Source organism: Pseudophryne corroboree, chromosome 7, assembly GCF_028390025.1.
Source record: "Pseudophryne corroboree isolate aPseCor3 chromosome 7, aPseCor3.hap2, whole genome shotgun sequence".
NCBI classification, from domain to species: Eukaryota; Metazoa; Chordata; class Amphibia; order Anura; family Myobatrachidae; genus Pseudophryne; species Pseudophryne corroboree.
In genome coordinates this window covers 40,678,825-40,694,274 of record NC_086450.1, presented here as the reverse complement: position 1 = coordinate 40,694,274, position 15,450 = coordinate 40,678,825, and the positions used below count along the sequence as shown (strand labels likewise).

At 43.2% G+C, this 15,450-nt stretch overlaps 1 long non-coding RNA gene across 1 annotated transcript in view; it reads right to left on the bottom strand.

The window, feature by feature from the left end:
• LOC134944478 (uncharacterized) overlaps nucleotides 1-13,275 on the bottom strand; it is a 42,419-nt gene extending 29,144 nt beyond the window's left edge. Inside the window, exon 1 of the long non-coding RNA XR_010181863.1 lies at nucleotides 13,201-13,275. This is a non-coding gene — a long non-coding RNA (uncharacterized LOC134944478). The remainder of the gene's footprint in view (nucleotides 1-13,200) is intronic.
• Between the last annotated feature and the right edge of the window lie 2,175 nt (nucleotides 13,276-15,450).

Below are 15,450 nucleotides of genomic sequence, written 5' to 3'. Positions count from 1 at the left end.
AACGAAAAGCAGAGCCGCAGTGTTAAAGGTGTCAAGAATTCTCCTCTGGGCAGAAAAATACGCAGTGGCGTTGTCGGCAGTCTTCATCCCAGGAGTAGACAACTGGGTAGCAGACTTCCTCAGCAGACACGACCTGCACCCGGGGCAATGGAGCCTTCACCCAGAGGTGTTCCGGTGGTTGATACGTCGGTGGGGATATCCACAAATCGACATGACTAAAAAAGAAGCTCAACCGGTATTGTTCCATGTCGAGAGACCCACAAGCAGTGGCGCTAGACGCTATGACAACTCCGTGGACCTACCAGCTGGTGTACATGCTTTCTCCACTTCCTCTGATCCCAATAATTCTAAAAAGAAAAAAGAGGGAAAAGGTTCAAGCAATCCTCATTGCTCCGGACTGGCCACGAAGGGCCTGGTATGCAGATCTTCTCGAGATGCTGCTCGAAGATCCATGGCCTCTACCTCTTCGCAGTTATCTTCTGCAACAGGGCCCATTCGTCTAGCAAGACTTACCTCGGCTATGTTTAACGGCATGGAAGTTGAACGGCTGATTCTAGCCAGGAGGAGAGGGATTCCTGACAAGGTCATCCCAATTATGATCCAAGCCAGGAAGGGGCTAACGTCTAAATTTTACCACCGTCTCTGGAGGAAATATGTCTCTTGGTGTGAGAGCAGACAATATTCTGCGGTGGAATTTCATCTGGGACGTTTCCTGCTTTATCTGCAGTCGGGAGTGGATGTGGGCCTACGTCTAGGCTCCATAAAAGTCCAGATTTCGGCCTTGTATACTTTGTCCTCTCTACCTGAGGTCCAGATGTTCTTGAAAGGTGTTCTGCACATCCATCCTCCATTTGTGCCTCCCACGGTACCTTAGGATCTCAATTTGGTGCTGCAGTTCCTCCAATCGGATTAGTTTGAACCATTTCAGGAGGTAAACGTAAAGAACCTTACATGGAAGACTGTCACACTGTTGGCCTTGGCTTCAGCAAGACGTGTGTCGGAGTTGGGGGCGTTGTCTTACAAGAGCCCCTACCTAATTTTCCACGAGGACAGAGCTTAACTCAGGACTCGTCAGCAGTTTCTTCCTAAGGTGGAGTCTGCGTTTCACATAAACCGACCTATTGTTAAGGACTCCTCTGCTACTTCAAAGTCTTTGGATGTTGTGAGGGCTTTGAAGGTGTATGTAAAAAGAACAGCTCGTCACAGGAGATCGGACTTGCTGTTCGTTCTCTATGTTCCCAATAAAAAATCAGAATAAAGGGGGTAATTTCAAGTTGATCGCAGCAGGAAATTTTTTAGCAGTTGGGCAAAACCATGTGCACTGCAGGGGAGGCAGATTTAACATGTGCAGAGAGAGTTAGATTTGGGTGTGGTGTGTTTAATCTGCAATCTAAATTGCAGTGTAAAAATAAAGCAGCCAGTATTTACCCTGCACAGAAACAAAATAACCCACCCAAATCTAACTCTCTCTGCAAATGTTATATTTGCCCCCCCCCCCCTGCAGTGCACATGGTTTTGATGGTGTAGGAGCTTCCGCAGTATAGCAAATATATTGATTCACGCTTTTTTGCATTGATTAAGATATTTACTGTTAATCACAAAATGTGTTCGTGTATCCTTAAAAATATTGGACAGATATATTCAGACTATATACCTCGAATATCTTGTTTTAAAGCATGACGTGTTCAAGGACAAGGCAACGCCAGATGTATCCAAGGCTAATTGGAAAGAAGTTTATGTCCGAAAGACTGATAAACGAAGCACTAACCATTTTCTAGAATGTTCTAATTGCTAATTATAATCTTGTATGACAATTGATGTATTACAGTTTTTGAGACATACATGGTGTATTCTGATTGGCTAAATGTATTGGCAAACATGAATCCTTTGTCTTTGAGCTATAAAAATAAACCTTATATGGCCCCTAAGCAGGTCAACTATGGACTGCTTAGGTTACACATGATCCTGTGTCACCTTTTCATTCACTGATCTCCAACCGGTTGCAAAAGAAACAGAATTCTGACTGATGACTGCAGAGAGTTTATAGACCAGACCTGAACAGGTTAACATACCCTAACATTTTGGGAGCATCGTCCGGGATATTCCAGCATCTCCTCCACTGGCAACAAATCCTCTGATCTTTCAGGAACCGCTGATAAAAAAACCGGTAAGTGAGATTTAATGTGTAGATTTCTACCTGCTCATTTGAATCAGCGTTTCTTGAATGGATCTGGGGAAGTCCAGTCGGGAAGGTCAGAGAATATCTTAAAGAGCCCAGTGTCAGTCAGAAGAAATTTTTTAAGGTACCATACATTTATGTTATATTGTTGAATTGTGGGTAAATATCTTCAGCTAATTTGTCACAAGTGTACAGGGGAAATTAATCAAATATCCAGAAAAAAGTTACATTTTTAAAAGGTGGCGTATGGCCAAGGTGTATTCTAATGCTGATAAACAGTTTGAATTGATAAATAACCAAAGAGGTGTATGCAAATCTTGTACCTGTGTTGTTGTGTTAAGAAAATACAAAGGGTCTGTAGCACCGAGATTGGTGGCAATTACAAGCACTGAAGTCTCATTTGGTTATGTGGAAAATGATGATGAATTTTATTGTAAAATAGGTTGTCATTTAAAAAAGGGAATTGTTGGAACATTACATTAAGAATGATTGATCTAACATCATAACCTTTTGGCCTAGGAACCACATAATCCCAGGTCTAAGACCCATGTGCCCGTACAGCCTCAAACAGCTGCCGTGCACACAGATAACAGATATAGCATTTACTGTCATCCTTGTTTTTTGGATCCTTGCACTGTTGTATGTACTCTGCCAATATGCTTTTGAAAAGGTGGGGGGGAGTCGGGTTGTCTGCTGAATAATGAAACCAGTGTCAGTAACTAGATTCTCCTGCACACATTGTACTGTATATATTGTATGTCCCTATGCAAGACAGTTAAGGGGTAGGATTGGGTCAGTAATAAAGAACAGCTACTGTCTGAAAGAGACACAAGGTGAACGTATTCCAAGAATAGTGGGGAGTTTACCAAGAACACAAGGAACAACAGGGGTACTGGTACAAGCAGGAGTCTATATAGGCAGAAGGGATAGACCCTTGGAGTGACTTAACAATAATATTAGGGACGCATCTCAGTGATCCAGAAGAAATAATCTATTATGCAGGTCTCACTTGGGGAGCAGTACTAACAGATTTTCCACCAATACAGGGAGGAAGGGACAACACTACAACCCCAGTCATTTGTCCACAGACGGATTTAAGGAGCTCTTTAGGTACAAGGATAGAAGAGATTCTTCAGAGTCAGCGTCTCACAAGGAGATTTTAAGTCCCTCATAAGGGGTTACTAAAATACCACATCAGGAGGGGTTCAAACCCGTGGATATTGTTAGTAACAGGGAGGGGAAGAAAGCTCTGATAGGAATAAGAATTTTTTTTCAAAAGAGCAGGTTTTCCGTCAGAAGGGACACTAGACCTAGAGAAATGGGAAAAATTTGCCTCCTGTAACAAGAGTTGGATAATAAAGCTCTAAAAGGAGATTTTAAGTCCCTCATAAGGAGTTACTAAAATACCACATCAGGAGGGGTTCCGCGCACGTTCACCCAGGCATGGGAGCGCGGTCTGTAAAGATGTCAGGGCCCGACAAACCCGTGGATATTGTTAGTAACAGGGAGGGGAGGAAAGCTTTGAAAGGAATAAGTAAAATTTTCAAAAGAGCAGGTTTTCCGTCAGAAGGGACACTAGACTTAGAGAAATGGGAAAAATTTGCCTCCTGTAACAAGAGTTGGATAATTAAGCATAATTGTAGAGATCAAGTATCCATCTGGATCACTGCAGCACAAGAAAGAGAAAATGAAAAAATAAGAAAAGCCAAAGAAAAGAATGCCATACCGAAGGTAACAGTTCACGTTGTCCAGGAACAAAGCAAGTGGAAAATCAGAAGCCCAACGCAAGGGGCCACAGGAAGGAACTCAAAAGAAGGAACCAAGCAAGATGACAGAAAGTGTTATTTCTGCAAGCAAAAAGGACATTTCAAGAAGAATTTAAAAAAATACAAGGAATGGTGTGAAAACCAGCAAGAAAAACCTAAAGCATGAAGAAGTGGCTTCCCGAGGTACCTCCCTGCCAAAACACCATCTGAACAAGAAAATGATCAAGTGACCCTTGTACTGCCAACAGGTCACCAATATCAATGCATTATAGACTCGGGAGCAAGCCGAACAATTTTAAAGCAGCAAGAGGTACCAAGTGAATTAATGACCACTGAGACCTAGTCCAGCAACAGCACCTCCACACTATACCCCACCCCTATACCCAGACATGCATGCACACCCAGATACCCCTAGTATGAACAGAATTGAATCATCTGCAAGCTCACTAACAGTGAAATTGAAAAGAGATGAACCAGGAAAAGAGTGACGAATAATCAGCCCTATCTTGAAAGGATCTGTGGTTGAAAATCCGAATGATTTACCTGAGCTATGTGTACAGAATATGCCCCAGTGTCCTGATACTTTATCACAAGAAACCCCAACAAGACCAACCAAAGAAACTAGCCACCTAAAGCTCCCCTCATGTTTAAACGAGTGGTGGACACCTGGAATCAAGCTATGAGTCCAGTAAACAATTGTCCACAATCAGGAACTATAGGCGAAAGGGTGCAAATCAGGTGAAGAGGAGAAGCAAGGGGTCAAGACACAGCCTCTACAGCTTTTCATGCCCAGGTGCATAATGTACAGAATAAACTGACATATTTTCCAGAAAGATTGTGTTCGGTATGTCAGTTTTGCGTTCCAGAAGGATATGAACATTGCCCAAATTGTGGAAACTGGATTTCACCCCATGAACCACCATGCCAAGATATCTATGCGACTAGAAATACTGAAAGACGGTCATCATTGCCTGTTTCTCTGTATCCAGCACAAGTACAGAGAATACGCAACCCAGATAATGCAGCCAGGACGAACGAACCATACATCGTACAGAGCCAACACCACAAACCATGGTATGGCAATGACCTCGCAAATATAGTTGCAGAGTCCCCAGATCCTAGAAAAAACCCAACAGCATTTTATGCCTATATGGAAAGAATTCAAACCATATGGACACCGGCATGGGTCGACTACCACCAGTTGTGTTAGGCTATACTAGGACCAGGAACTGCCCAAACAGTAAGCACCATGTTAAAAGCAGATGCAGTAGATGATTGCCCAGCCATAACGGATGTTCCGACAGAGGAAAATAGAACAACGTTTGAAAGTGGAAAGATGTACATGACAAGACTTAAGAGATGGTGTCATGCACAGACACTCAGAGCACCAACAGCCCCAGATTTGAAACAGGAAAAGACTGAGTCCATCAGAACTTACTATGATAAAGTCACTATACGACACACAAGATGATAGAATATGAAGGTGTGCAACTCCTGTGTCGGCAACTGTACTCAGTCACCACTGGCAGTTCGATAAAAGTGACTTTACCCACAGAAGACCCAAGGGTTTCAAGAGCTGTTTTTATGCACAACCAGATTCCTCTACGTTTACTTACAGATCAAGCCATTGCAACGACTGGATTGGGAGGTTAAGCCCTACCCCTGCAAGAAAGCAAAGATGTAACCTGAAATACAAGCTGCTATACAAGACTATCTCTCACAGGAAAAGTAAGACAAAGAGGAACAACAACTCCCAGCATAAACATCATTATGTTAAACACCAGCCTGGGTGGACTTGGACTAAGAAGATGACATGCCAGCAGCAGTGAGAAAGAATATGCAAGTAAAGAAAGGACAAAGTATGAAGAATAATGAATGAATCATAAAGAGAGGTGATTGGAAAAAGAAAAGTTGAGAAACAATATGAAGGTCGCATGAAAGTTTGGAGACTAAAGGAAGTCTGCTTTAAGAAGGACAAAGAAAGACATCTGACAAGTGGTCAGTACTACATGGCAAGATTACAGAGATAATGCAATGATTTAAAGCAACAGAAGCTCCCGGGTTTAAAGCAAATAATAAGGAACAAGACAGAAAAAGTTCCAGAAGACAAATTAATGATGCTTCTTCTGCCAATATGAAGTACAAGCTTCTTCAGGTACTCCCCAGTGAACATAATGTCTCCAGAGGAAACAGCAGAAGGTATGATTACAGTCACCTTGCCCACTGGAGAAATACGTTTGTGCCTAATGAATACTGGAGCCAGCACACGCAGAAGACAGCAGAGGGAGATACCACAAGACCTGATGATATCAGAAATTCTTAAAAGGACAGGAGATGCAAGAACTACAGTCACCAATACCAGCCCAGTTCTTGACCTCGGAGTACATGTCCAGTGACTTTGCTGAAGCACAATGTACTAAAGCTTATCCAAGGAGAATACAGTACACACCAGCAGAAGTTTAACTTTCCAGCAACTTATCAAAGGAAAGAACAAAAAGCCATTTAGAAGCAAGTTAAAACAGAAGTTCAGTATTGGCTCATTCCCGCAGTACCAGTTGTAGAAGAAAGTAAGCAACACTACTGGACCAGGATAGCCATGTGGAGGGGCTATATCACCAAGTGATTTATCCACAAAACACACAGCTAAATACAGGATGTGAATGAACTGCTGATTGCCACCACCACTTAAAGAAGTACCAAGAAGGGGCAGTGTCCTTAGTGAAGTTTCTGGAAGACCAAGGCTGCAGAGCCTCAGAAGGAGAAATTGCAGCTAGTCAAGCAAGAGTTAATCTTCCTAGGACACCCAAGGTACCCGACATCTAACAAAAGTGAGAAGGAAAAGATTCAGACTGCAAGCTAAGATGCCAACTAGTGTCAAGCAAGTCAGATGATCATTCCTGGGCCTAGTAGGACACTACAGAACACGGATACCTCTAGCACCAGTCTACATGCAAGCATTGTATGACAACACTGAAAGGGAGGAGGGTCCGCATCCTACATACAGCAACAGATGAATTAAGCTATTGAACAATTGGAAACAGCAGTTGCCTCATCTCAAGCCCTAGAACTACCTGACTATTAAAGAAGGAGGCCATACATAGAAGTCCTTATGCAAAATCATGGACTGAGGTGAAGACCAGTGGCCTACAACTCAAGCAAGCTTGACAGCGGTAATCAAAGAGCACCTACCGGCATCAGAGCAGTGATAGCAGCAACAGTCCTAGAAGAGTATAAGAGCACAGACACAGTGATGAATCAGAAGTCCTAGAAGAGGACAAGAGCACAGGCATAGTGCTGAATCATGAACTTATCATCCAGGGTCCACATGCAGGTACAGAGAAGCTTCAACAAGTAAGAACCAGACACCTGTCAGTGGCAAGGCTGACCATGTATGAAGTAGCACTGCCAAAGTGCGATAAGTAACCATCAGACGATGAATTACCCTCAACTCAGCAACCCTTTTCTAGCATTAATCAATAAAGGTGTTGAATCTCAAGATTCAAAAGGAGGGAAAAACAGATTATCTACTGATGAATGGGAAAGCCAGAAGTTTCTAACATTCACTCACGAAGGTAAACAATATTGTTGGACACGATTACCCCAAGGGGGAGCAACCAGTCCATCAGATTTCTCAGAGGCAATGGCATTAATCCTGCAGAAATGGAGACCGCACTTTACAGACACCCAGTTAGTTCAATATGTCGATGATCTGCTTATTGCTGCACAGACAGAAGAGAAGTGAAAAAAGGAAACAGCATCACTACTCATCTTTTTGGCAGAAGAAGATTGCAGAGTGTCAAAAGCCAAACTACAGCTAGTACAGAAAAGAGTTATCTTTTTAGGACACTGCATATCCCAAGGAACAAGGCATCTTACTGATGAAAGAACAAAAGCAATAACTCAAGCAAAAACCCCAAGAACATTAAAGGAAATCAGAGCTTTTCTGGGCCTTATTGGTTATTGCAGAGAATGGATACCCTCAGCCTCATTACTGATGCAACCCCTATATGAATTAACAAAAAAGGAGGCGTCAGCAGAAAACAGGGACACCATTGAAGAAGCAGTAAGAAAACTAAAGCAAGCCATAATAACAGCCCCAGCATTGGGATTGCCTGATTACAAAAAGCCTTTTAACCTATTCTGCCATGAAAACAGAGGGCATTCTTTAGGGGTGCTCACCCAGAAATACGGACCAAACCAAAGACCAGTGGCATACTATTCAGCCCAGCTAGATCCGATTATCAGAGGAGCACCATCCTGTGTTCGAGCAGTGGCAGCAGCAGCAATACTCAAGGAAAAGGTGACAGACATCATTGTGCTTGATCATCCACTGTGTATACAAGTACCGCACGCTGTAACAGAAATACTAAGTCAAGAAAAAAGCAAGCATCTTTCTGCAGCCAGACTTACCAAATATGAAGTAGCACTATTAAGCGCCTCCCATGTCACCATCACAAGATGCACTGTACTAAACCCAGCTACACTCCTTCCCATCAACGATTCAGAAGAGGGGAGGAGAGGGGGAAATGGTAATGATGGTAAATCGTCAGATGAGGAGGAAAATGCTGCTACAGACGCAGAAAATACAACACAAACATTTCCACATGATTGCCTAGCCCTCAGGGAATTAGAGACTTTACCTCTTCCTAATGTCCAAGATACACCACTGGACAATCCAGACATGAACCTGTTCGTCGATGGATCAAGATATTATGATAATGGATCCCCAAGGACAGGATATGCAGTAACAACTGAAACTGAAGTCATAGACTCTGGACCATTGCTACCAAGAATGTCAGCACAAGAAGCAGAACTCATAGCAATGACCAGAGCCTGCATACATGCTGAAAACATGACAGCTAACATCTAGTCCCAGGATTACGCTGTTATTTGGAAAAGTAGGGACTTCAAAGGTGCAAATGGAAAACCAATCAAACATGCCAGTTTGATTATGGAACTCTTCAGAGCATTGGAACTACCTAAAAGGATTGGCATAATCAAGGTACAAGCACATACTAAGAGACAAACCATGGAAGCTAAAGGAAATGCATTTGCAGATGCAGAAGCCAAGAGAATTGCCTTACAATCAAAAGAACTTGAGCAAGTCTTAGTAGCTCAAGATGTGAAGCAAATGCCCAGTGAAGAGGAGTTGATCAAAATTCAACAACAAACATCACAAGGAGAAAAGGAGAAATGGAGACGATTGGGGGCAGAAGAAGATGAACATGGACTTTGGAAGTCAAGAGAATTAAAGTACTGTCTACCAGCAGCTCTATTTCTACCTATGTTACAAGTAGCTCATGGACAAGTACATCATTCAAAGGAAGCCATGGTAAATAGAGTACAAGAGCATTGGATAGCTCCAGGCTTTAATAAAGCTGCAACAAACTTTGTAGCAGGATGCTGGATCTGTGGAATCAGCAATCCAGGACAAAGAACCAAGACACCTCTAGGAACTATACCCAAAGCCTCTTACCCATTTCAAAGACTACAAATCAACTATATACAGTTGCCACGAAGCGGTCCATATGAATATGTACTAGTAACAACGGACATGTTTAGTCACTGGGCCGAAGCCTGGCCAGTAAGCAAAGCCACAGCAAAAACCACTGCAAAGAAACTGATAGCAGAAGTAGTATGTAGATTTGGGATACCTGAGGTTATAGAATCAGATAGAGGTACACATTTCACAGGAGAAGTCATGCAGCATATAATGAAAGATTTGGGGGTACAGCAGGCCTTCCACGTGCCTTATCGCCCCCAGGCGAGTGGGAGGGGGAACATCTGAACTTTGACCTTAAGCTAAAACTACAGAAAATGATGACAGAAACCAAAAGAACTTGGCCAGAATGCCTACCTATAGTCTTGTTTAATATTAGGACCACACCCATGAGACCTAGTAAACTGACTCCATATGAAATATTGTTTGGGTCAGCTCCAAGAACAGGTTGTTATTATCCACAACAATTACAACATAATCATGGTGATTTAACAGGTTATGTACAGGAGGTCTGTAAAACATTGACTAACCTCCATTGCCGAGTGTTTTCTTCCATTCCAGACCCAGAAGGATCAGCTACGCATGAGCTAAATCCAGGAGATTGGGTCTATTTAAAGAGACATGTGAGAAAGACCTTTGAACCAAGATATGATGGTCCATATCAAGTGCTACTAACCATGCCTACCTCAAATTAAGGTGAAAGGTCGTGATACCTGATTACATGCATCCCACTCGAAGAAGTTGACAGTGACTCTCCAGCCAGAAGAATTAAGTTGCTTATCCTTTGGTTGTTGTCAGGGGTAATCCCCAAGGTTTGGACTATAAGTCCAGGGGACTGGTTTACTGAAAGGGAATAGTTCAGGCCTAGTGTAGGTAGAATAGGGAGAAAAAGTGGAATCAAAAAGAGGGGAAATGATGGTGTAGGAGCTTCCGCAGTATAGCAAATATATTGATTCACGCTTTTTTGCATTGATTAAGATATTTACTGTTAATCACAAAATGTGTTCGTGTATCCTTAAAAATATTGGACAGATATATTCAGACTATATACCTCGAATATCTTGTTTTAAAGCATGACGTGTTCAAGGACAAGGCAACGCCAGATGTATCCAAGGCTAATTGGAAGGAAGTTTATGTCCGAAAGACTGATAAACGAAGCACTAACCATTTTCTAGAATGTTCTAATTGCTAATTATAATCTTGTATGACAATTGATGTATTACAGTTTTTGAGACATACATGGTGTATTCTGATTGGCTAAATGTATTGGCAAACATGAATCCTTTGTCTTTGAGCTATAAAAATAAACCTTATATGGCCCCTAAGCAGGTCAACTATGGACTGCTTAGGTTACACATGATCCTGTGTCACCTTTTCATTCACTGATCTCCAACCGGTTGCAAAAGAAACAGAATTCTGACTGATGACTGCAGAGAGTTTATAGACCAGACCTGAACAGGTTAACATACCCTAACAGTTTTGCCCAACTGCTAAAAAATTTCCTGCTGCAATCAACTTGGAATTACCCCCAAAATTGGGTGTCCTGCTTCAAAGCAGTCGAATGCACGCTGAATCAGGCTCACTATCCAGCATGCTTATTCCACGGCAGGTTTGCCAGTTTTAAAATCTGTACAGGCCCACTCTACTAGGTTGGTGGGTTCTTCTTGGGCGGCTGCCCGTGGTGTCTTGGCTTTACAGCTCTGCCGAGCAGCTACTTGGTCAGGTTCGAACACGTTTGCTAAGTTTTACAAGTTCGATACTTTGGCCTCTGAGGACCTTTAGTTTGGTCAGTCAGTTCTGAAGGAACCTCAGCACTCTTCCACCCGGTTTGGGAGCTTTGGTACTTACCCATGGTACTAAATGGATTCCCAGTATCCCCTCGGATGTAAGAGAAAATATGATTTTAATTATCTACCGGTAAATCCTTTTCTCGTAGTCCGTAGGAGATACTGGGCTCCCGCCCGGTGCTTCGTTCTTCCTGCACTGTTACTTGGTTAAGTATTCTTGTTTGCTTCAGCTGTTGCTGTTCCTGTTTACATGTTTGGTTAGCATGGCTTTCCTCTTGTTATGGTGGTGCTGGTTCGAAATCTCACCACTTTCCTTTTTCTGTATCCTACTCTCAAAGTATGTCCGTCTCCTCGGGCACAGTTTCATAGACTGAGTCTGGTAGGAGGGGCATAGAGGGAGGAGCCAGTACACCTAATCAAACTTCTATAGCATCCATGGCTCCTAGTGGACCCGTCTATACCACATGGTACTAAATGGATTCCCAGTATTCCCTACGGACTACGAGAAAAGGATTTACAGTTAGGTAATTAAAATCCTATTTTTAATAGTAAAATAACCAATGAAACTGGGGTTGGCCAACCCCAGAACACTGATGAAAATTAACATAGGATTGGGAGTCTGTGTATAGCTACAGTACTGTTAAGGGCCCTACACACTGGGTGATGTAGGCGATATTATCGACCATCGATATTATCAATGGTCATTTTTTTTCACCAACGATTTAAAGTCTACACACTGGACGATATTGATGGCCAATTTGGACGATATGAGAGTACAGACATCTATATAGTTCAAATTGACTGGCATGTTTAAGCGATAATTGTTCAGCGATGAACGATTGCGGGCAATAATAGGAGTCCCGGCAATAAGTTTGTGCAACAAATGGTGTGCGTAAATGGTGTGCGTATGATGTTACTTGTCCTGTGGGCTGGTGACACCGAGCGTCCTCGGTGAAGTCCTCTAAAATGCCCAATGGTATGTTGATGAAGGAGAGGGATAAGGAACAGGTGCGTTGACAGGGACTGCTGTTTGCAGTGGAAGGCGTCCTCAGGTGGAATATGGGGAGCGTTCCTGTGCTCTCCCGTGGGCTGGTAGAGATCCTTAGTAGTGCCCACTGTTAGTAGAGGAAGGGGAGAGATGCTGTCCGATGGCGGTGGCCGGAGCCGCCGCTGGTAGCCACTGGTAGCAGGGAGGAGGCGCTGTGCAATAGCGCTGGCCAGAGCCACCGCTGATAGCGAGATATGTCCTCTGGGTGAACAGATGCCGGTGAGGTAAATTCAGTGATCAGAGTATAAAATGGGGAGGCCTAACGCGTTTCGTCACGAATAACGTGACTTTCTCAAAGGAATACAGGAGAGGTAACATCATACGCACACCATTTGTTGCACAAACTTATTGCCGGGACTCCTATTATTCATCAGTGTAAAGTGCATGCTGCCTCTGCACTTCCACAAAGATTGATGCTTCCCCATTGTTCACATAGAGGGAAATCTCTGGAGAGATACATTATAACTAACAGCCACATCAGTGTTACAATTCCCAAATAGTATTATCATTGTAAACTGAACTGAGTTACTTTTACATATAAGAAAGGATTATTTCATCATGTGGATATTGTCTATTTAAAACACCTACGGTGCTTCAGAGTATAGATATTTATTTATTTGTTGATGTATTTTATATATGTTCATTTATGTATTAGAGTATTATCACAATAAATAATTTTTTATATATTATACTTTTGTCAGCTCTCTTTATGCATGGTCTATCTGTAATGCCCTAAGCGCAGCCGTTTTTTCTCTTTTTAACTGTTTGATATATTAAAGGCACATACTCAGTGCTGTTCGGCAGCGCTTGGGTGCCATTACATTTGGCACTCTACTGAATTTAGGCGCTTAAAGCAGTGTTGTTTTTGGTTTTAATTAAAGATAACCTGCTTAGTAAAAATAACTGAAGTATCCATTTACCTGTATGACTATCCATCGTTTCCTTGTGCAGTTGTCTTGCTGATGGTATTTCTTTGGAAGCTACCTGTCTAATGACACTTAACTGTTAAAGCCTCTGATATTACCCTGAGCCAAAGCTCTATTATGATGCCTCTGTGATGTCATAATGGCAGCCAGGACTGGGCTGAGATGTCATAATGGCAGCTAGGACTGGGCTGTGGCAAAATGAAATATGTATCAATGTACTAATGTGAATTAAAAATTGTTATTTGAGAAATGTAATTACTAACGGGTCACACTTTCTTTATATATTGCCTACATCAAGAGCTCTCACCCTGTTGGCAAGGACCCACAGGATGAAGGGGTAATTTCATTTAGGGTGGGTACTTAAAATCCTAATTTTCCAAATTTTTTGTGTACTAACAATTCTCTATTACCATAAGGGGCAGATGTACTCAGGGGTCTATTCATGAAGCAGTGAAAAAAGTGGAGAAGTGAGCCTGTGGAGAAGTTTCCCATGGCAACCAATCAGCTGCTCCGTACAATTGTATATTATGCAAATTATAAATGTTACTTCACTGCTAATTGGTTGCCATGGGCAACACAGACTCACTTCTCCACTCTTTTCACTGCTTCATGAATAGACCCCTTAGCCTTGGAGAGTGATAAGGTGGAGAGAGAAGCCTTGGAGAGTGATAAAGTGAAAAGAGATAAACTACAAGCCAGCTCCTAACTGACATGTTACAGGCTGTATTTGGAAAATGACAGTTAGGAGATGATTGGTAATTTGGGAGAGATGTACTAAGCAGTAATAAAAGTGGAGAAGTGAGCCAGTGGAGAAGTTGCCTATGGCAACCAATCAGCTGCTCTGTATACTTTTATAGTATGCAAATTATAAATGTTATGTCAATGCTGATTGGTTGCCATGGGCAACTTCTCCACTGGCTCACTTCTCCACTTTTATCACTGCTTAGTACATCTCCCCTTTATTTCCATCTACTTTATCACTCTCCAAAGCTTAGTACATCTGCTGGTAATGCCTGGTGTTGCTTTATTACTATATTCCCGAAAGGAACATGCTGGTGCTATATAAATTACTAAGCCTAACACCCTAGGACAGTTTAATATACTAGGAAGCGACACTAGGAAATGGGCTGCTCATACTCTCATGGCCCGCCAGCTCCCCTTTTGGGTAAAAGTCACAAATGAATACCTCCCACTGTACAAGGTAACCTACATAAATATGGAGGGACTGAGGCCGAGTTGAAGGTTCTTCCATTTGCAGAGTGTATCTGGGCGCACACAAGTACGGGCACACTCTGACCACATCTGCACCTACACTCAGGGAGGCAGAACGTAATGGGGAGCTCTCTTGTAGCTAAAGCTCAGTGAGGGCATAGCGGGCTGTGCAGGCCTGGATGTAAGCAGTAGTACACCTGCATGGAGGCGTACGTTCTGCACCTAGTACAGGGCAGATGCAAGTGCGCACAGATGATAACTACCAGCAAATCAGGCCCACAATGGCTGCCTCTCGGGATTGCTATAACTGCAAATGGGTAAATATACACTAGAGCTGAGCGGGCTCAGTTCTCTGAGAACCGTGTCCACCCGGACTTCCGGGATCAGAGTGGCCTGCCTGGGATCTGAAAATGAGGCAAAACATCTCCTTCCCATTGTCTGATCTCGGATCTCGCAGGTTTTGGATTCGGGTGCCAAGTCCCATTGAAATCAATGGGCTGAGTGCTGATAGGCTGATGGTACCGTTCTCATGGCTCTCAGACAGCCCAGTGGATCCCTGCACTCTCATCCACACAGAGACTGCTGCTCTGCTGCAAAGACACACAAGCCAGGCATGGTGGGCACTGAGAGAGCGCTGTGTACACTGCAGCACTCAGTTCAGCATCATCGTCACAGACACCAGAGGGGGCATTTACCATCAGCGGGGACCCTCCTGCCTGCTGTCACAGTAAGTGCACTATTACTTCCAGGCTACAGCTAGCATGTCTACCTGCACTGTATCCAACCAGCGCTGTATCCAACCCTCACTGTATCCAACCCGCGCTGTATCCAACCCTCACTCTATCCAACCCTTGCTGTATCCAACCAGCGCTGTATCCAACCAGCGCTGTATCCAACCCTCACTGTATCCAACCCGCGCTGTATCCAACCCTCACTCTATCCAACCCTTGCTGTATCCAACCAGCGCTGTATCCAACCCTCACTGTATCCAACCCTCACTGTATCCAACCAGCGCTGTATCCAACCCTCACT